Source organism: Dermacentor albipictus, chromosome 2 (assembly GCF_038994185.2).
Source record: "Dermacentor albipictus isolate Rhodes 1998 colony chromosome 2, USDA_Dalb.pri_finalv2, whole genome shotgun sequence".
In the NCBI taxonomy this organism is placed as follows: Eukaryota; Metazoa; Arthropoda; class Arachnida; order Ixodida; family Ixodidae; genus Dermacentor; species Dermacentor albipictus.
In genome coordinates, this window is record NC_091822.1 from 74,633,654 (window position 1) to 74,655,128 (window position 21,475).

General features: G+C 46.2%; 1 protein-coding gene across 2 annotated transcripts in view; it reads left to right on the plus strand.

Annotated features, from left to right (window-relative positions):
- The first annotated feature begins 3,671 nt into the window (after positions 1-3,671).
- Positions 3,672-21,475, plus strand: part of LOC135913121 (cholesterol transporter ABCA5-like) — a 99,168-nt gene continuing 81,364 nt past the window's right edge. Inside the window, exons 1-2 of one of the 2 annotated variants that reach the window (XM_065445804.2) lie at positions 3,672-3,940; positions 7,562-7,633. The gene's annotated coding sequence lies outside the window, so the exon portion shown is untranslated. The remainder of the gene's footprint in view (positions 3,941-7,561; positions 7,634-21,475) is intronic. The other variant, XM_065445805.2, reaches the window with a different exon arrangement.

A 21,475-nucleotide genomic window follows, 5' to 3' on the forward strand; every position in this document is an offset into this window, starting at 1 on the left:
AGCAGCTGAGATACTGTTCTTTATGAGAATTCGGCGTTTTAATGTGGATTACTCGCCTCATCTAGAACAAATTCTTTGCCTTGGTTCTTACGCGAACTTAGCTTTCTGCTTCGCATTTCCATTTTGTTTTCGCGACGCACGTTCAACATTTTAAATGCGTAAGCATTTCTATGCCTACCCAACGAGGGAACATGTCCATCCGTCACGTAGGACGAACTGCTATAAAGCAAGTACTGTATAAAACAACAAGATAAATTCGAAAGGAAAAATTCACTGACAATTACGATACTCCTGTAATGCGAAATTTGAGCGCAGCTCTATACGTGTTTTCATTTCGCGGTATATTGAGGCATCGCACCGACTGGCAGAGCCGCGACGGACGGCACTATATACAGGGTGTCCCAACTATCATGCAGCAAGATTTAAAGATATGCAAGCGCCACGTAGCTGGACAGAACCATGGTAACGTTGTTTGCCGTCGCTTAGAGATCCCCATATTTTTTTTTGCATTCCGCCTAATTGTATAATTAGTCTTCTATAATTAATCAACTTCTCAACTATTATAATAAACAAATAAATAATATAAATAAATAAATAAATTACTTAAATGAAAAGTGCCATTTGGAAAAATGTAGAGCAACATGAAAAACACCCGATACAACGTTGTGTCGCTGAGTACGCGTTACATAAATGTGTTTTTCCGAGCGTGATAGGAACCCCGGGAATACATGCAAAGTGCCTTGAGCGGCCAGTCGCGCGGCAATTTTGCGTGTTTAGCCCAGTGTCTTACCCACTGAGCTACGCAACCACGCTTGCAGGAGGTGAATATATCTGAACCATGCGAAAGTGTTGTACCGGCGGTACAAAACAAATGCCAAACGAGGCTGGTTTCTATGAGGGCTGTCTTGAAATATTTGGCGATGACGGAATAAAAGTCATCTGCAGGACCACGTGTGGACCCGACTTAGAGCATCGTAGAGATTTGTGAAATTCCGATCTTGCGAAAATAATATGCCAAACACGCCACATCCCCGATGCGTTTCGGTGGTCGCGTTCCGCTGGGGCGTTCCTTCACCGACCGAAACGCCACCGATCTCTGAGGGCTCATGCGCTTTACGTCGGGCAACACAGACAGACAAGCAGTCAATGAGTTGATAAGGAGCGATGAGGGGTTACACGGGTCTCATTACGGTTGATACTGGTTCGACGCCGATGGACAAAGTTCGAAAGAGCGATAAGGACTTATAATGGTCGGAGCAATTCTGGCAAGGTTGATAAGGACGGATAAAAGTCGATAAGGGTTGGATCACGTCCGTTAAGATTGATAATTGATAAGGACAGATCAAGGGTTGATAAGGATCAGATGGATTAATATGTTTGGATATACTAATATGTTTGCTTTGTATTTTCTACTTTGTGTGCTTGTGTGCCGCGCGTCTTCATTCGTGCCACAAAACTGTGCAGCTGTATAAAAAAATTTCCCACACGCATGGTCCTTCGTGACCGCAGTATATTATAAATAAATAAATAAATAAATAAATAAATAAATAAAAATAATTAGGTTGATAACGACCGATAAGGGCTGATAAGGGTCGGATCGAGTTCGATAAAATTGATGCCAACCGCTAAGGGCCAGTTAAGGGTCGGATGTAGTCCGACTATTTTGATAACGACCGATAAAAGTTGAGTGTCTATACTGGTCGGATCATGTTTGATAACATTGATTATGACACATGGCTACGTGGAGATGAGCAAGTGGCACAATGCTTACGCACACTTACACAAATCCACAAGAGTTTCTGCGTGATTTTTTTTTTTTTTTTGCAAGCGAAATTGAGGGAATCGGAAGTCGAAGTCAAAATACAGCTGTGAACATGACCTAGATTTTCACTACTGACCCAGGGCACATCTTCACATTGTGGAACGCTTTTTTTTTTTTGTGGCACAATTATTCAAATAGGTGTTCGTTAATTTCTGCGCTTCTTTAACTGACCACAACGTCTTGCGTGCATCCGTTTACTGTCACAATTTCACCGGTCAAACCATGTTCTTTAATTCCTGCAGCGTTTTTCTTAAATCGGTTGTTTTAGCTTCGTAGTTATTGACGGGCCTGCTCTCCGTACGGGTAAATGCAGCACAGATTAGGACTATTTGCCGAAACTTTTGCTAGTTTTACAGATGTATGCACCGGCATTTTTTCGGGTTCGGCCAATCGGATTTCGAGCTTTTTTTTGTCGTGAAAGATACCGGATTCAATTTGGATGGAGCCTCTATGTCGTTGGCTATGTCCCTCTATGTCAATAGCACCGGAATCTGCCGCTCTAGTTTCTTCAGGCCTTGTCACACTATTCTCAAATGTATTGAAACATCCTCGAGCTTGCCTATTTTCGGTGACGTGGAGAGATGTAATCTATCATTTTAAATTTACGGCCTCCTCGATGTCTGTGCCGAAGAAGCTCCCTCGTTCGGCTTACCACCTTGGCATTTGTCGCGGAAAGACAATGAAAGAAAACGAAAAGGAAAAGGAAACGCATGAACAACAACATGCGCTCTTTCTAGTCCTTGTACCTTTCGTCGTCTTTTATGCAAAATACCAGCGCAGCAGACTCAGTGATGTCTCAGTAACTGGTCCCAGTTGAAACCTTATTGAAGGAACTGCGCATAAATTTCAGCTGCGCCGTTTTCTGGTCCTCGGTCCATTTTATCGCCTGAGCGTATGCGAGGCAACACCTTCGCCATGGCATAGAAGTCACGCAATGCTGTACTCAGGGCATGGTAGCATCGACGAAATTGGCTCGTCACAAACTTTAAGTGCTAAGAGACGAGCGCTAGCGAGAGTCCATCTTTCTCGTTTTCCTGTGTCACACGTAGGCGTTCTGCGCGTTTCGTGTCCGTCTCCTCCTTGAGAGCGCCTCTGTTTCATCGTCACTTCCAAGAACACGTTGAGAAGTGGTTGCGTAGGGCACCACGACGCTGTCTATATGCTTCGTCACCAGAAGTGTACTTGTTACCCTGCGACAACCCGCTGTATCCTTCCTGGTCGAAAATCTCCCTTCGACTGGACCCTCGCACCTTATAATCCCACTCCCCTTCCGCCCGTGCGTCTACTCCCTCCCCGCAGTCTTTTTCGGCGGCCCTCGAACGTCTCGCCACTTGTTCTTGAGGTCTAATTCCCGGAGACACAGTGAACTGTGCAAAGTGCTTTGCTTCAACGTCCTGAGCCCGTGCTAACGAGCTGCTGGGGCACGGGCTCAGTAATGAGGACAGCACAACCTCGAAAAAGACACGAAGAACAGTGAAGCTAGGACTGAGCGTGCACATATTGCCTGAAGCACAGCTTCTACAAGCCGCTTTCACAGTTATTGCACGAGATGGGCCTTCACCCTTTCAAGTAACTATCCTCGCATGCCGTGTTTCAGCCCTTCGGAATATGCTGAAATACCACGAAATACAAAGGTGTTGATAAGAAGAACGAAGAAGACGCGTCTCCGGAGAACAAGCGAATACTGTTAATGTAGAAGGTCGAAAATCGGTGCACACTGTTACCTCTGCGAACTTTGTCGAATGCCGCCTCGTGGGCACGTGGTATGCTTAAAGATCAACAACAGCCACAGCAACAACGATCATCATCGGCAGTACGAGCATCCCCCCCCAGCGGCTCGGTCAGTGCCCACAGCAAGGAAGACGAGGAGAGTCGCGTGGCGCTCGAGCCCTTGCAGCGACGCAGGATCGGACTGGGCAGCCTTCGAACCGCAAGAGCTCGGGCTCCGGCGGGTTACCCCATCCGCACCCTGCGACCTGAGAGAGGTCAGCGACGAGCACGTTGCGTCCGCCGCCCTTGCGCCATGGCGGCCGCCGTCCTCTGAGGCAGCCGCACGAGCAGCGGTAGGGAGAGCGCGCAACCGTCGACGACCCAAGACCCGGCGACGACCGGGCACAGGTGAGCGCTGCCGCGACGCGAGACGACGGCCGCGGTTTGTGCGGACGCGGCGTGCACTGGGGCGCCAGCGGCTCGGCTCTTGTCCTTTCGAGCCACTCGAGGCCGCGCGCCTTCCAGCGCCCGCAGTCGAGCGTGGTGCTGGGCCTCGGAGTTGTTTGCGAGAACCCGTGGCTGCGGTCCGTTTCAAATGCCGCTGCCCGCTTGCCTGTAGGGCACGTTGGCGACGCGATAAACAGCGGTGAGCACGTTCTTATAGGTATACGTGTCCGCTTTCGTTCCTGCTCGCTATAGTGAATGGTTGTACCACAGCTGACACTGTTCAGTCCGCCAGCACCGTTGTCGCAATGCCATTGTTTCCTGAACGCCATCGCTGAACATCCGAGTATACTGTCCGTTGGCGCGTATTACCTGAATGGAAAGCCGTTTTGATTCAGACGTGGGACATAACTGACCAGTAGTGGTTCCACAAAGTTAACGGCAAAACCCCAATTTGTTGGTTGCAAACAACACCGCGCTTCCGCATTTTTATCGGTAGCACAAGCAGACTTCAGCAAATTAGACGGCAACAGCTTCAAGGTGAAACTGCTACTGCACGTGTGAAAGTGTTCTAGTTTTCAACTGACCAATTGGCCGACGAAAGCGTTACTAGGCTGTACCCTACGTGGATAACTCTCATTCCACTAAGTCACGGGAGAATTTAGTCTTGTAAGATGCGTGTCCTAAATTATAAACGGAGGATCGTAATAGCCCAGCGGGTCATTCTGCCGGGTAACGGTTCCGGTTAAACAGTCCTTTCTTGGGATACCGCTGTGTCTACTTTAGAAGGTGACGTGCAGTATCGTTTTGGCATACCTCGAAGCGGATGCATGCCTTGATCACTGACCGACTTCTAGTCCGCCTAGGTAACGTGCGGTATATGACAAAATATTTATCACAAGAAAAGTGGGCGGGGAATGACGCTTTGGTCTTCTGTTCACAGGTTATGAGCGGGAGGAAGTATATAATTGAGTAAGCTTGCTCCTTCGGAATGTCATCTGCGACCGCGATTCCCCGAGCCAAGAGTTTGTCATAGGCCGCGTGATGGACCTTTAGAGCGCCAGATATCGGTCGGATCCACTGGTGTCTTCTTGCATGCCGCACTGCGGTCCTCGAAGTGCCCAGCGGAGTGATCCGCGGTGTAGGCTGCACGGACTCATCCGTGGTCAGAGCAAGTGTAAGAGTGGCGCCTGTCGTTGGATATTGTCGATCGCCACCGTGTTTCCGATGGCGCGCTGGTACTTTTCCGGAACTTCATTTTTATTGCCTTTGCATGTAATTGGCTTTCGTCTGGCGCATGAACACCAGTCTTCTATGCTCCGTTTCATGTAGATAGCAACGCTACGGAGGCTATAGAGATACTACATTCACGGCACGCATTCGCGACCAAGAAAGCAGTGCGTCACATACGAAAAAAATTGATATGTGTAATATGCGTACAATGTCGTGTAATTCAACCTAACGTTAGGGACCGTGTAACGTAAAACTATTCCAATCTGCATTTCATTCCAGTCTCCGGACGTCGAACTTAACTCACCGCTGACAGAAGCATCGAGCGTTGACCCGCAGCGTTGTTTAAACCTTATAGGAGGTCACTTTTGTATGCTTTCAAGACGAATCGCATTGCCTATTCTGGCAGGTTCTTATCGAATTGGCTGACTAGAGGCGAGGAGCACGCGGCAGTGGAGAGGGTTTCGGTTGGGCCGAGCTCGCGCAGTGAAAGTTGATCACCGGATGAAGAGGGCAATGCCGGCGTCTGCGATTGGCCTGCTTCCCCTGGCTTAGCTTGCTGTGGCTGGTCGAAAATATATCGCCGTAGCGCGCAACGGTAGGTTAGATATTCTGCTAAAGCGCATCTTCAGCGAAGAAGTGTTGGCACAGCGATGTCATAAACGTGCTGAAAGGACTCGACAACGTAACGCGGCCACGCAGTAGCGTGTATTAACAGCAAATAAATCTCCGTCAACTCAGAGTAGCCGATGTCTGAGTGACCGGTAGGCATCTTCTATTTCTTTCGAAACGGGGCAACCTACAGCCATTGCAAAAAAAAAAAGAAAATCAGTTACCTTCGTCATATTAATGCATCTTTATTGCCTATATACGTCACTTTGACGTGGTGAGTTTTCGTGGTTTTTGGAACGTCACGTGACACAAGCGATGTGAGCGCATCTCGAAAATTTTTGACCCATAGATAGAAGAGGGCAAATGGCAAAAAAAAGTGTAGAATCGGAAATAATTATCTTCGCTTTATTTGCTTTAATCATGCATAATCAGAGGGTGCACGTCATATCGCATGGAGAGTTTTAAAAAAACGTGACGTCGCGTGTCAGACAAGCGAAGAGGGGGTGGGCCGAAAACTATTTTTTACCAGTCGTGGAGGGCTGATTGTAGAAATAAAATAAGAACACTTGGAATAGGTTTACGTTATAGCCCCCTATAGATCTGATGCTTTCGTGTGACAATATACGACATAATTAGATTAAAAGCGTCGCAGATATAAGTTCATCAACCAACGAATGAGGGAAGTGACACATTTCTGCGACCAGCGGCTGCAGTGCACAGGTTGCGCACGTTGCCAAAATATATTGTACACCTGTGAGCAAAAGTATACGGACCACAGGGTCGCCGAAAAAACTTAATTTCTTTGTAATTAACATGCGTAAACTCAAATTGACGAGTACACTGGAAAGTTCACAATGCCAAGTTTGGGCTGCAGTCCTCAATTTGAAGTTGCATTCACAGGCAGAGGGAAAAAATGGCTTTATCGGACAATCCTTGGTCCGCATACTTTTGCTCACGGTTGTACGTCGCACACTGGAAGCCCGAAAGTGCGTGCATAAATACGTGGTTTGACGTCACTTTACTTCCACGAGTTATACTTCTATGATAACGAAGAAGTTGTTGCGCAGAAAAGGTCACGGAGCAAGAGCAACTGTGTACTGGGAAACGCGCGGAGTGCGACTTCTATGACCGCACTGTACTTGCTTCCGCTAGCGTTGCCTGCTGCTGTGTGAAACAGAGTGCAGTACGCATGGCATTAGAAGAAAACTTCACTGCATTCTGCAGCAAGAATTGGTCAGCATGTGCCAAAACGTACTGAATATTTGAGTGGAAAATTTGCAGTAGATATTTACCGCGAGACAAGCGGTTAATTGAAGATCACTGAGAAAAGGGCCTTCACCGTGTAGTGGACATAAAACGGGCTTACGAGGATGAACAAGCTGCAAGATAATTAGGCATTTTAGTGTTCTATCGCTCAGAAAGAAGGGAAAAGGAGAAAAAAATTAAACTTATTGCGGCATGCAACGTGTATATAAGATATCTTGAAAATTAAACTTTGGCATGCAACGTGTAGATAAAATATCTTGAAGAGGCCACATTGGGTCGCGCATCCCTATATCCGTGCACCTTCTCTAATGCACCCCTCGCTAATCCCCCTGGTGCGAGTAAATGAGTGCACTGCACAGTACCTTTTACATCATCATCCAGTAAAGCCGAGTCTGCTTATTTGTGCACTGCTGCTGCCTGAAAGCTGTTTGATGCATATAGATGCATAACCACGCGGCAACGCTCGCGACTCCGCAGGACTCTCTCTCTCGCCGGCAGGCCTGCCACACTGAACTACCAGACACGTGAAACCTGCGAGGAAACCCTAAAGTGAGTGGAATGCACCACTACCGCGCAATGCGTGATTATAGTGCAGTATGTGGCAGACAGATGGCGCGCATTTCCGCGGTATAACTTATTTTTCCCTACTCAGTGTGTGTATTGAAATATTTCGAGTAGAAAGGAGACAGTTATATGTGGCCATTTGAGAATGACAACGTAGACCGCAACATTTCCTGGGATATTCTGCAAGGGGAAGGCTTGGGCGATGGTTGTATAGTCTTTGAAAGAGATTTACCTAGAGAGTATCGTTTGCGTTGAATTCGTTACTGTGTTGCAAACACAGTAAATTTGAAGATGCGGGGGGAGGGGGGGGGGGTCACACATTAAACCTATAAAATATGCGATTGGCAAAGTCTTACATCGTTTGCTGTACTTCATACGTATCTATTTCGGTAAGAAGTATTTCCGTGCAATATGACGACCGCGAAAGATTGTTTTATTCAAAACAGGGGCAACAGAAATGATCTCTAACTACTCACCGATGTCAATTCTGGCTGCATTTCCTAAATGATTCGTGAAATTCGTATGAAAGCGCCTGTCATCTTTTATTGACCCATACAATCTCCAGCGCAATGCGAGTTGCAGAACAACACATTGACTGGGCTAGCACTACTTACCCAAAAATAATATATATTAGAAATCTAAAAATATTAGAAAATCTAGAAAACCGGAAGTTAGTCTTGTGCACATTTTTGTACTTCACGAATGCGTTCGATTGTATAAGTCGCCAAATTTTTGCTTTAAAAAAAGTTGACCGTCATGGCAACATCAGGCAACATAGAAGACACTTCGTTCATATCGCCAATTACTGCTCCACTGAAAAGCAGGTCCTTACTGGCATCCCACAACGTAGTGGTCTCTGTCCTTTCCTCTTGATTATTCACGTAAATGAAATAGCGAACATTAATGATTCAGCAAAATACAGTGTCGCCGATGGCACTACAACTTTCTTTTTTACTGGTCATTCAGTCTTAGAAATTTTCAGTCATGCTAATAAACTCTGCCACTAATCAAAGACTGGCCATACAGTAACAATATAAGACCTAATGCTAATAAATGTAAGACGTTATTGTTTCAAGTTGATATTGTTACAGAAGCAAGATATTCACCTAATTTCTAAAGTTTCATACACAACCATGGTTCCGAAGATTTCGTATAGTCAATGTAAAATCACTGCACGATTTTAGACCCTCCCGCCTTTACAAGTTAGGATTAAGTATGAAAGATCCCACTCTCACTGACATAGACAAAGTACCAAAATATAAAACACGCAATATGCTGTGCAAATAGGTCCCGCTACAGTCTTTGACTATGGGACCTCCTCCTGCATACTAAATAATTGTAATGTGACCCAACTTCTCATATTATATTCTAATTCTGATTCTGATTGCCATGTTAGTACTCGCAGCGCATGTTACGGCGCACAACTGCTCCACCTTAGGCTGCCCATTGTTCTGAATGAATTCTCTGAAGAAATATGCAAATAGATACAGAGTTCGTTTCTTTCAGTGTTCTTAGGGAATTGAACTTGTAAACGTGTAAAAAGTTTTGCACTGGTAATTCTCCCTCGGAGAAGCTTGCACATTCATCTTCAGTCCGTTTTCTCTGATTTTGGTTTTGTTTGCTTGCCGTGTTTTCACTGCACGATCATTCAAATTTTAGCTGATCTGCCACCTGTCACTACTGCATATACCTGCTTTTTTTTTTCGTGCCGTGTGCGCATCCGAAAGTGGGCTGCTGCTGTTGCAGTAGCTGATATTCAAATAAATACTGCTGTAAACGCGCGATCAAACCTTGGGGGGCAGCCGCCCCTTCGAGCTGTTGTATGCAGCAGATCTTGTGCGGCTGTTCCTTCTTTTCGACGGAGGAAAATAAACACGGCTTCACTTGACGTCACGTTCGAGCGTCCGGACCTTTTCCTAACTGGGCCTTTCTCGTATGACACGAATACTGTAACACATCCCTACGTACTATTTTTCTGTACAACGAGGCAGTTGTTGCACTGTCCCATCGGAAGAGCGATAACAGCACAAAACCAGAGGTATGCGATTCGCTGCCTCTGTATTGTTTTGCCTGATTAGCACTCTTCCGAAATGATTGTTGTGTGACTTTTTTACTGCTTTTTGCGTTGTCGACGAACGTCCGGTGTCAGTTCCACATAATTTCCGTCACAATAGGGCGTTTAAGGCTAGGTACGACGAACTTTTGGGGAGTCCAGAAAAAAAAATGCCATCGTGTCCACCACGCATGCGCGAGCCGCAAACTACCTTTGGTGTTTGCGTCGGGCGCCCTGTTTTTTCGAATTTGGTTGACCTGCCGAAACTTGACCTCAAGACACTGGGTCGTTGTTTGTAGCGGCACCCACCTAAAGGACGGCTTTCCCTGCTCACGCCGAATTCGAACGGATCACCTGTTGCGCTAGCAATAGTGTTTAGTCACCTCGCGTGCTGCGGGCATCGTTTCCCACAAAAATTGCTAGAGGGAACCCTTGACGCCTACGCGGGAGCTGTAAGTATTGGTTTTGCCAGCGTGACAATTGTAGTTTGTAAAGAAATTTGCCTGAACCTGACTCTTCGGCATGCGGCTTCGACCGGCATTGTATCTTGGCGAACTAATATTTTTCAACAAAAAATTTCCAATTATTATGTCTGTGCGCAGAAACTTACGCTCTTCATGCGTTGAGAAAAACATGACTCCTTGGAAACACAGCAATACAAAGCACAATAAATAATGCCGCACGAATGTCTGTCTGAAGCCGCGGGCACAAAGCTTAGGCAAATCCATGTATAAAAACCATCATCTGTGCAGTGCTAGCCGAACGATCGAAGCGCCAGAGTTTCCTCCGGTGAATTTCGCAGGAAACTATGTGGCTTGGGGCACGGTCTCCGAGAGTGCGTGCGCGCGAAACCTCGGAGGCCAGCACTAGCGTATAGCGTACGCTATAGTTGCGTACGCTAAACTAAAGCTGTCTATTCTTTCGGCTGCGCCACGGGGAGACGGATATTTTTATTGACGCGGTTCCATAAAACCCCCTCCCCACCCCCCTCCACCTCCTGCCCGCTATCCTTTTCACTTATGATGTTCACGTTACGGTGTTCGCTGCTGCCTCCTTCCGAGCTTTTGTGCGAGTGGCTACGGGTGCGTGTTTTTCCTTTCCCCTCGTCGTTTGATCTATTATCGCTCGGCTACCCCTTACCCGCCTGTCGTTAAGATTTCCGTCACCAGCGCGCGCGTTTTTTCCCGGCTGGTGGATATAAGTTTTCTTGCGATACATCGTCGGAATGTATGTACATGATGGTTGGGATGTGCGGTGCGAATAAAGCCCGATGACAGTGCATATTCAAGAGGCCATTGCCCTAAACGCTGGCGAGCTCGCATAAAGCAGCCCCAACATTATGAGCGCATTAGCTCGCGGGACCCGAATTCAAAATATCTTTTTCTTGTTCACTACTGTGTGCATACAAGCCGAGTCGTTGATATGCACGCTGTGGCCAAATGGGACGAATGTGGGATAGAAGAAGGTGCGGGACCGATATGAATTGTGCGCGACCAGACATTGTTTTCCACCACTACGTCTCCTGGACGTTTACCTACAGCCTCTCTTTATAAGGGAAGGTGATAATGTAAGTTCGACGAAAGGATTTCTTTTTTCCTTCGGCAACTTACCACTGGAAGTATAGGGGAAGGTAGTGCACGATACGTTCTAGTGAGTTGTCTGGATAATCAGCACATGTGCGTCGCACACATATACAGACAGCTGCGTTTTCTCCCCTGCATATCATAATAATTAAAAAATATATCCCGCAGAAACCATCTCCCGATGAACGTCGACGCTCATTCGATTAGCATTGAAGCAATGTGTCGACACACCGTATTGGAACAGCCCAAACGCGTCATGTGTATGAGGCGTGTGTGTATGCAGACGGGATGCTCTGTCGCGCTTCTCTCTGAACACGCTGCGCCATCTGGCAGCGCCGCAGCGAAGTCCCCGCGTGCCGCATGTGAGTATATGTACATATTCATAGGGGCCTTATCTGAGTACATGTGACGCCAGTACGACTCCGCCCAACACCGGAAAAATTTAAACGAATTTTTTTTTTTAGTCATTGAAGACCAACCAACGTGACCCGAGTCGGCGTCACAGAAGCTCGCTGAAGAGCGGCACGTTTGACAGTGGCATATACCCCGCGGTACATACCACGGGGGTCGGCCAGCATTGTTATACTGCATTACCTCCGCGACCGTCCCATGAGAACGTCGAGACAGTCGCGAGGCATTTGTTACGGACAGCTGGCATGAAATCGCCAAGAATGCATCGCATCAAAATTTGAATTCGCCCTCGTCTGCGCTCCTCGTGCAAACATATATATATATATATATATATATATATATATATATATATATATATATATATATATATATATATATATATATATATATATATATATATACGTAGTCATAAGAAATTCTCATATTACCCTCAAAGGACCCCATGTATACCAGTAGAGAGCATCGTGTCACGAGTTACAAACGGACGGACATATTACTGAGGGCAGTAATAGACAGTTTTAGTTACACGTACGTAGAGGCTTTGCGTACGTAGAGAGTCTACGTGTGAGCAGTGCGCATGCGTAGAACGTAGCGGGCGCGCGCTTCTCACGGACGTACGTGAGATTCAATTCTTTGCGTGCGTTTACATGAATGTAAACGTTCATGAATGTTTACATGAATGCGACAGTGGCGCATCGCATTTCCAAGCGCATTTGGGAAAGGCGATGCGACGCCGTTTACATGTAGCGCCTTAACGCTCGCGAGAACGTAGCGCCACATAGTGTCGTACAAGGGAAGTGCAACCGACTTCCGGTGCAACTGGTTTCCGGTAGTAGGCCGAGTGCACGTTGGTGGTTGAGTGCCGAGAAATAGACAGCTTTAGTTTAGCGTACGCAACTTATAGCGTACGCTATACGCTATAGTGCAGCGTACGCGAAGCAGCGCACATTTGTTTAGACTTTTCATTGGTCAGCGATATTTTCGGATCTCAGAGGCCATATGCCGTCGTTGCGGCGATTTCCCGACTCTAGCGATAGGTAGCGCTGACATCCCGAACGTTTCTTTCGTTAGGCTTCGACTCATTCGAAAGGAGAAGCGATCTCGAAAACACCACGAGATTATCCATAATACTCTGTCGTCGAAGCAACCTGAGACAAAGCGAAAGCCGTTTACACATTCATTTGCTGCTAACGAAGTGCATTTTACAAAAGCAACGCCAAATTCAATTCGAAGCGGGCAGCGGGGACCGCCGCCATGTTGGAGGCTAATTCCTTCCCATCATTCCTAATGCGACGAACCTGCGTTTACATGCTCCGCGAGAGTCGACTCGCGCTTGTAAATCTACCCTCGCCTGGCGCATTAATGCGATGCGCCTTCCTAGCGCATTACTGCTGTTTACATGAATGTGATGCGCTAGAAATGCGATGCGATGCGACAGTGTGCGACAGTGTGCGACAGTGCGCGGGAGTTCCGCAAGGTCACGAACAAGCGATAGCGGTCCGCGCGCGCGCAAACGGCTCGTATCGAAACACGGCGACAGGATTGAATTGGCTACCGCCGTGTTCTCATTTCACGATAGAAGGGGCTACGGGCTCCCTATGGGCGTGCGTCGCGTACGTGTAGCTAAAAGCGTTTCAGATGGCGTGCACGTAAGGTACGTAGGCTTTTAACGTTTGCGTACGTGAAGCCTCTACCTACGTGTAACTAAAACTGTCTAATAAAATCGCGAAGGTCACCTTTTGCCATATGCGCGCGCACAGTCCTGTCCGGCCGTGGTTCGGCGTATCTGACTTCTAAGGAATCGCGGCGTAGCCGTACGGGTTTCCTTTCTCAGGAAGAAAACTTTTATCTTCATTGTCAGCTGGAAGAACGCGCTAGCTTATCTGTGCGCCGCTGTGTGACTCATGGCGAGCAGCGTGGCGACAGAGTCGTCCTATCGAGGCCAGATGTAACGCAGCAGCTGCAGGCAAACGTGTGTAGGGGTAGGCAAATGAATGCTCTCGCATTTAAGTGGAGATGGGCGACTCTTGGGCGAGAGGGGAAGAAACGTTCAAAGGAGAGGATTAGTTCGGATGGTGAGATCGGGTGGGCCTGGCAGGTGCTTCTTTACAGGTTGTAGCCAGCGGACCAGTAACATCCCAGTTGGGAATCTTCATTCTAGAAAAACTCCGGAAGATCTATTACGTGTGCGTTTGAACACTTGTTCGGTTGCCATTATGCGATCAAAAATTGTACGCAGTACGCATCTGACTTTCGAAGTCTCGCTAACTACGTCAAAGAAAAAAAAAACGAGAAAAAGAACGCCCGTGTACCGTGCATTGGGTGCACGTTAAGGAAACCCAGGTGGTCAAAATAAATCCGCAATCCCTTCACTGCGACGTGCCTCGTAATCGCGTCGTGGTTTCGGCACGTGAAACCCCGCAATTAAAGAACACACACGTATCCTATAGACAGCAAAACGTGTGACGCCACGTAGTTGTAAATGGGCAGGAGCACCGTCACGCCCTGGCGCGCCGACACACATTCTTCTCCTGTCTTATCAGACTCGCTGGCGCTGCCCAAGTTCTCTTGGCTGGCTTTCCGGTCGACGCCAGCATGTAACAATCGCTGGAGCGTTGTAGCGGCATTATTCGGCCAAGGGGCGCGGGAAAGGAGTGTGCGATATGTCCGGCATCAGCGAGTACAGATAAACGCCTGCGAATGTTGCAGCCGCGGCGGTCGGAGAGAACCGTTGCACCGCGAACGGGGCAGCTGCCAAGCGAGCATCAAACCTTATCGCGCTCTCTTTATGAGACTGCGCTTATCTTACTATACTACTGATTTATCGCACAGAAGGAGCAAACGATTGAATTTTTATACGTGCAAGGATAAGAACCTACTGCAAGACCCTCAGAAATATTTCATGTAGCTTTTTACAATACATCGGCTTAAATGAATAAAGCACGCGTCACGCTAGTTTCGGCACGTATATTACTGTCCTCATACCGCCAACATTGGGGAGACGTCGCTCAAAATCGTCACTCGCATGAGGTACGACTTGAAGGCGACGAGCGAACGCGACAGCCGTCTTGTCGCTGTCGCGCGCAAGATCGCTTGCATGGGGTTTATACTTAACAGAGTACTTTCTCTTAACTACGTGCAACATCTTATCAACGAACCGTTCTTTTTATCGTTGCATATTACGATTCTGGGCAAATATATCGCATTGAAGGCACGGTCCGACTATCTACTGAAAAAAAAAATTATTTTATTTGGTACATACTACTAGCCTTAACGAAGGCTTTGGCAGGAAAGGGTACATTCATAAAGGGGAAAATACATCATTCACACAGGGTTTAACGATAATCGTTTACAAGGGGCCTTGGCTTTGGTTTGAAAACAAGCTTATTCATACAGCGCTATAGACAACGCTATACAGCGCTGTAGACAATGCACATTCTTGGTGACAATAAAACACAATCTGAAAACCACATTTCATCCCGTAGCAACAAATATATGGTCAGAAAGTTTAGACAAAAAAGAATCGAGGGTCGTACAATCAACAACCTCATGTAGTAACAGATTCCATTCTCTGATAGCTTGTGGGAAGTATGAATACCTGAAGGTGTCATTGTGAAATCTATACTCAGATAATTCTTTATTGTGCTTTGTTCTTGAAATTCTAGGGTTAGAGGGTACTAAAAACTTGTTTTTTAATCTAGTTTTAGTGTATTAATTATACGTTGTAGACAAACTACTCCTAAATTCATGTTGGTTAGGGTTTATTAAAGAATGACTTTCAATAAAAGTTACGATGTGTTTTAATACTAAATGCTCAAAAATTTTACCCGCTGCACAAGTGAGGGAAATAGGACGGAAGTTTGAAGGATTTGTAGCATCACCTGAATTATGTATAGGAATAATCTGAGCAATTTTCCATTCTTGGGGAACTTACGAAGTTTGCAACGATATTGTAAAAATTAGCAATAAGTATTTGGAAACCCATTCAGTGTACCTTCTGAGAGAAGCATTTGGAATGTTATCTGGGCCGCTGGATGCTTTTATATCAAGATTAAATAATAAAGAAAGAATTCCCGCTTCCGTTATACTTAGCTCACATGGTACCTCACCTACGTCACTTGTCTGTGCGACCTTGTCTGGGATAGTGTTATTGTCAACTGTGAAAACCTATTGAAAAAATTGATTAAATTGGGTAGCCTTGGTTAAGGCTTCTGTTGGCAATAAGTTGCTCTTCTTCGGAACTCTAGATATTAGGTAGTGCCAAAATTTGTGAGGGGATTTTTTATTGAAGTTATTTAAGGTTTCATCTAAGTACTTTTGTTTAGCCGTTATCGCTGCTATCTTCAACGCATGAGAAAGTTCGCTAATTTTGCTTGAACACTCGAAGAAAGAAGTTCTTTTGTTTCCAAGTTTTCTGAGCCTTGAAATTCAGCGTTTTAAATGTATAATCTCTCTTGATATCCATGGGTTCGTTTTGCGTACGGTCTTTATTTTCTTAGGAATGAATTTTGTGAGACAGTGCTCAACCTTGGCCCTGAAAAGCACCCATAGGTTGTCAGTTCGCATGCTTCCGTCGTGGAAACACCGAAGGAATTCGGGGTAAGATTCTTCTAGGAAGTCATCTATTGCATGGTATTGGAGGACATCGATATCGATCATTGGCTTGAAGACTAACGACAGAAAAAAGAAGTTTCAGCCATCTGTAAGGTACATATTAGAGAGTTTTAGCAGAGCGTTTACGGTCCGCTCCGCTCAGACCGGCTTATCACAACAATTGGCACGCAGCCGCTCAGCAAAACACTACCGGGAACTCTGACGCGCGTGCGCACAGCACACATAGCGGCAGCGGAACGTGGGACGCTGACCACGTTCCGCTAGGAACCTGATTTAGCGGTGCGTCAGGGAGCGTGTAGTTGCTTTCGTAATCGTTTTACCGCCAAGCTGAGAGCGCGTCAGTGGCGTCTCTGGGAGACGTGCTTGTTAGATAAGCGAAGTCAATGCATTCTATGCAGCCACCGGTGCGCTGAAACGTGTGCGGAGCGGAGCGCAAGCAAGCGCTCTGCTAAAACTGTCTATTTATATCACTTAAACAACAACATTCCGATACTGTTAACGTGTGTGTGTGAAGTGATTTTTGGAGAGGAAACGGAAGAGATGAGTGCAGCGCCGTAACTGTCTCTCACAGGAGGACACCTCAACAGCACTGCACGGGGAAGGGGGAATGGGAAGAAAAAGATGGAGAGAAGGACAGGACTAACGTGGCAAGGGGGAAAAATGTGAGTGCGGGGCTCAGAGCCGCGCTCCCAAGTGCGTCGCATTGCAGTAGTCTAGCAGTGCCGAAAGAGCGTGCTTCACGATGGACGAGTGGGCTGCAGGGAATAGCAGTGCGGTCGCCGTATCGTAAGTCAGTCCCAGTCGCCGATAGACTGTACACAAGTCCGTGCGCTCCACATCGAAGGCAGGGCAGCGAAGTAGCAAGTGGTCGAGCGTCTCCAAATCGGCGCAGTTACTGATAACAACTTACGCAGCATTTGATACGATGTAATTATTTATAGGCAATTGCCGAAAAAGAACGAAACTTTTTATTCAAGTCAGGGGGAAAAAGTCACCAATGACGATAAGCAAATAAAAGGGTGTGGCTTTCGTTGAATGCTAAAATGTTGCTCGCAAACAACGTTGAATGCTTAAACGCCTAAATGACGGTGAACGACGGTGACGAGATGCGCGTGTTGCAAACGGCTGAATACACTTTCGCGCGTCAAGGCGCCGTGACTCTTCACATTGGTTGTAGAAGAATCTTAACCTTGCGGTTTTTCTTCGTTGATCCAGTGTGGGAATGCTGTTCCTCGCGCATAAGTGTTGGTGGCGAATCAGTTGACCTAAACTTAAAGACGAACAGCACGCCTTTGCACCATTTCGAATTTATGTTTATTGTAAAATGGATCCCACGCACTGCTTCTATATTCTAATTTTGGTAAAATGAAAGTGTTGAAAGCTAGAAGCTTAAGCTCAGGAGGCGCCCATTTCAAATTGTGTCTTAAGAAACTAAGCTGGCGGGTTGCAGACGCGCAAACGTCATCAACATTCCATATTGCATATTCCATATTCCATTCTTCCATATTGCTTATGGTAATTCCCAAATATTTGTAGTCGCTGACTCGTCTTTTTATAGCGTTTATAGTGTAGTTGAAGTGGGAGGATTATTTTCTGTTCGTAACGCGTAGTAGCAATTTTCTCTGAATTTAATTTCATGACCTACTCATAAACTTCATAACTTATTAAATAAGAACACACTAAGCTGCAGTGCTACACATATTAACAGAAAACATTTCCTGAATGCAGCAGTTACACATTTTTGCACTTGTATTGGCTTGTTTTTTACGTGCCGACGCAGCTGAATAAGTAGAGCATCGGAAGTTATTTTTTTTCTCTCACTTTCCCTATTTAATCGCACATTTTCATTTGGAGAACAGACACTGTTAATGTTCCCTGTGTTTTCTTAGATTTCGTTTGGTTGAACTATTGACAATAAATCGAGACCTTTGATTATCTTGGTTTTTCTCCACTTTTTTTATGACTGGTGCAGTTCTACTGCGTTTCTTTCCCCGACGTGCCAATGTCACCGACCGCACCTCCTCCACCCCCCCCCCTTTTTTTTTGCTAACGTTCCGCGCATTGCTTTATTAATTTAACATAGATTCAAATAAATATTTAGGCAGTCGCTGTGCTGACCCTGCGTCTCGCTTTCGGTTCGTTTTTGTGTTCGTTCGCGGCCCATACGAAAAAATCACGAGGTACTGCTACGTTCCCATTGTCCTCCTCTTGCCGTCAATTAGAATGCCTGTTGAGACGCAGCTGAAACATCGCGCATTATTTTGGTGTGTGTGTGTGTGTGAAAACTTTTATTGGAACGAGGTCCGGAGGCTCGACTTCTTAAGCCAAGGAGGGCCGCTCCCACGTTGGCACTGTCAGGCCAAGCCTTTCAGCGACATCATGGGCCCTCTGGACTGCCCTTAGTTGGTCTTGAAACAGTGGGTTTTGAATCCTTTACTCCCACTGTGTCCATTCTTCAACGAGGTTGGGGAGAGTCGCGGGACACCCCGCCAGCATATGTCTGATTTCAATGAAGCCATTACAATCATTCCAGTCCATCTTAATCTCCCTCTCTGGATATATTTTATTAATGCTGTACGGTGTGGGATATGTACCCGTTTGCAATAAGCGCAGTGAGACTGCCTCAGCCCTGTTCAGTTTTGAATTTGGCAATGGGAATTGTCTGCGTCCTAAATAGTAATGTTTGGTAACGTCATTGTATGCTATTAAATGATCTCTAGATTCCCTGGCTTGATGGTGAACGGCTCGATTGTGACTGTCACGGTTAGCAAGTAGAGAGGATGTTCGCAATGTGAATCTTCAAACACGTCTGTAGTTTTCCGCACTTTAATATTAAGCTCTCAGGTTTGCTTTCGGCAAATAAGTAATCTTGTGAGTATGATTTGGCACGGAACGTAGCGGCAAGAATGACTTCCACATCTGTTAAGGGTCCGCGGTCGCTCGATCGCTTTATTGAGATGTTTAGCACTCAGACGCGGGTTTGAGCCTGTATTCCCGCAGCGGCGTTTCAATATTCATTTAAGAGACTGATTGCGTTAATTTCCTTGTTCGGCGCGAACAGTTGTCCATACGGTGGAAACTAATCCGCATACCTCAACGGCAGCTGTTCTCCCAACCGCGGCGACGTATTTAGGAAGTCAAACTAAAGAACCAGTCACTCAACATGTATTTCATTAAATCGTGATGTTTAAAGTCCCGAAACTGCACAGTATATAGGTGACGATGGACGCTGCATATAGTGAACGACACTGGGTTAATTTTTACCATTTAGAATTCTTTAATGCGGCTGAATATAAATAAACCAACTTATCACTAACACAAATAAACTCTCCGTTGAAATACAACTTGAACGCCACGCACGATTTTTTTGCTAAAGGACGCTGCGACGAACATAACGGGCAATAATAATAATAATAAGCAACATCTGGCACGGAACAGATCGCTCACAACGGCGTTTGCGCCTCCCTATACCTGCGCGAGCAGGTTTGAGCTCGCCGAGATCAAGGTGTCGTGGCTCCGGTCCAACCGATACGCTTGCCTTGGGGAGGCAGGATCGTTTCGGGTACGGGAGTTATTTCGAGCGTAAAGACATCCGAGTGCCGCCGCGTCGGCAATGACGTCGGCGCACGCAGCGCTTTAATGCGCTCGCATCAAGTGCCCGCTTTCTTTGCTTCGGTGTCCATTTTGAGGCCGTCTGTCTCCCTTCGCCTCTTCTCTTTTTTCGAGCTTATGCCGCTCAAGGTTGCAGCTGTATGTTGTGGCCGTGTGGCGGCGGGTTATCGTATACCTTTCTAATTTGCGTCAAACTTTGGCAACTTATAACAGCGTGAACGCTCTGCGTGGAAATGGATACACAAAGAAGACGATGGCGCTTTTAGTTATTCAACTCTGCAACGCAGCTACGCTGGCGCGTCATGCAGCATGCTCCAATTCCTGCAGTGAATAAATAATACGTGTCGTTGGTACGTTAATACGCATCAAAAGCCTTCGGTGAAAAACGTTGACACCTGGGTGTCTTATTGGTATCGTAGGCATTGCACGTAATTTACCTCTTACTTTTAAGGCTGATTGTTCGGTTAAGCTACAAGTAGTAGCAGTGTTACCACTCTTACGCGAGGCGAGGTTGGTTTAGTAAGCCATCGAAAGGAAACCCAGTACAGCTATTAAAATGTAGAAGATGCAGGAATGAACCGCGGGTGTTGACGGCGTCCTGAACCTACTCGCACTAGTTTGCCATGACGCCATGAATTTTGTCCACATCTTCTTGGGTGTAGTTAACGCTTTAATAACGGTAAGGAAGGAATGCATAATATGATAACCGAACCAGCAGCTCAGTCCAATGAGTATCGATAACTGTTTTCTTCACGAGGTTTCTTCACATTAGGTTTGAACATACAGCAGTTTGCGAATTGTAGCCGGGTACTTCGCAAGGCGGATTCATTTGGAGCGAATTCTCAGGGTGACCCCAGTTTCGAAGTATGAATTGCCGAACTTTGCGAATAAATGCATAGGCAGCCCAGTAACTTCTATGCTTCCATGCGTAAAACGACGATTTCTTAAGAAAGTAAGTAGAACGGCAGTGCAGTTTTACCGCAAGTTTGATTGCGCATATTTCGAAAATGGTGTCATCCGCACAATTCTTTTCAATTTGATATGCCTTACAATCGAGGAGTCCACACGAACAAAGACGAGACACAAAACACGAATTGCGCAGTACTACAGCGCTTGTTCCAGGTGGTGTTGAGTGTAACTCTAGAACACGGGGAGGGTGTTATTGAGAGAGAGGGGCAAGCGAGTGTTGTGTGGACACAACTGCTACGCGAGCTTCTCACTGTTACTCAACGACTGACACAACAGGTTGCAGAAGGAATTTCACTGACATTCAGTTCACTTTATTTCAACATCAAAATGTTGAGGACCGCGAACAAAAAGCCTTTTTATGACTTGATGAGGTCCGCAGCCCTTCTTTAACAGGCAGTGACAGAGCATAGGGTAAGGTGTTACATATTCAGTTAGAATCACCTAAGTCCCAATAACATGAGTGAGAGACATAATGCATATGCGTGTATATTTAGAGTGAATTTAAGTGAAACAGAAAGTACATGTAGTACATATAGCACTCACGTACAATTGAAATCGAGAGAAAAATAAAAAGAATTAACGCTA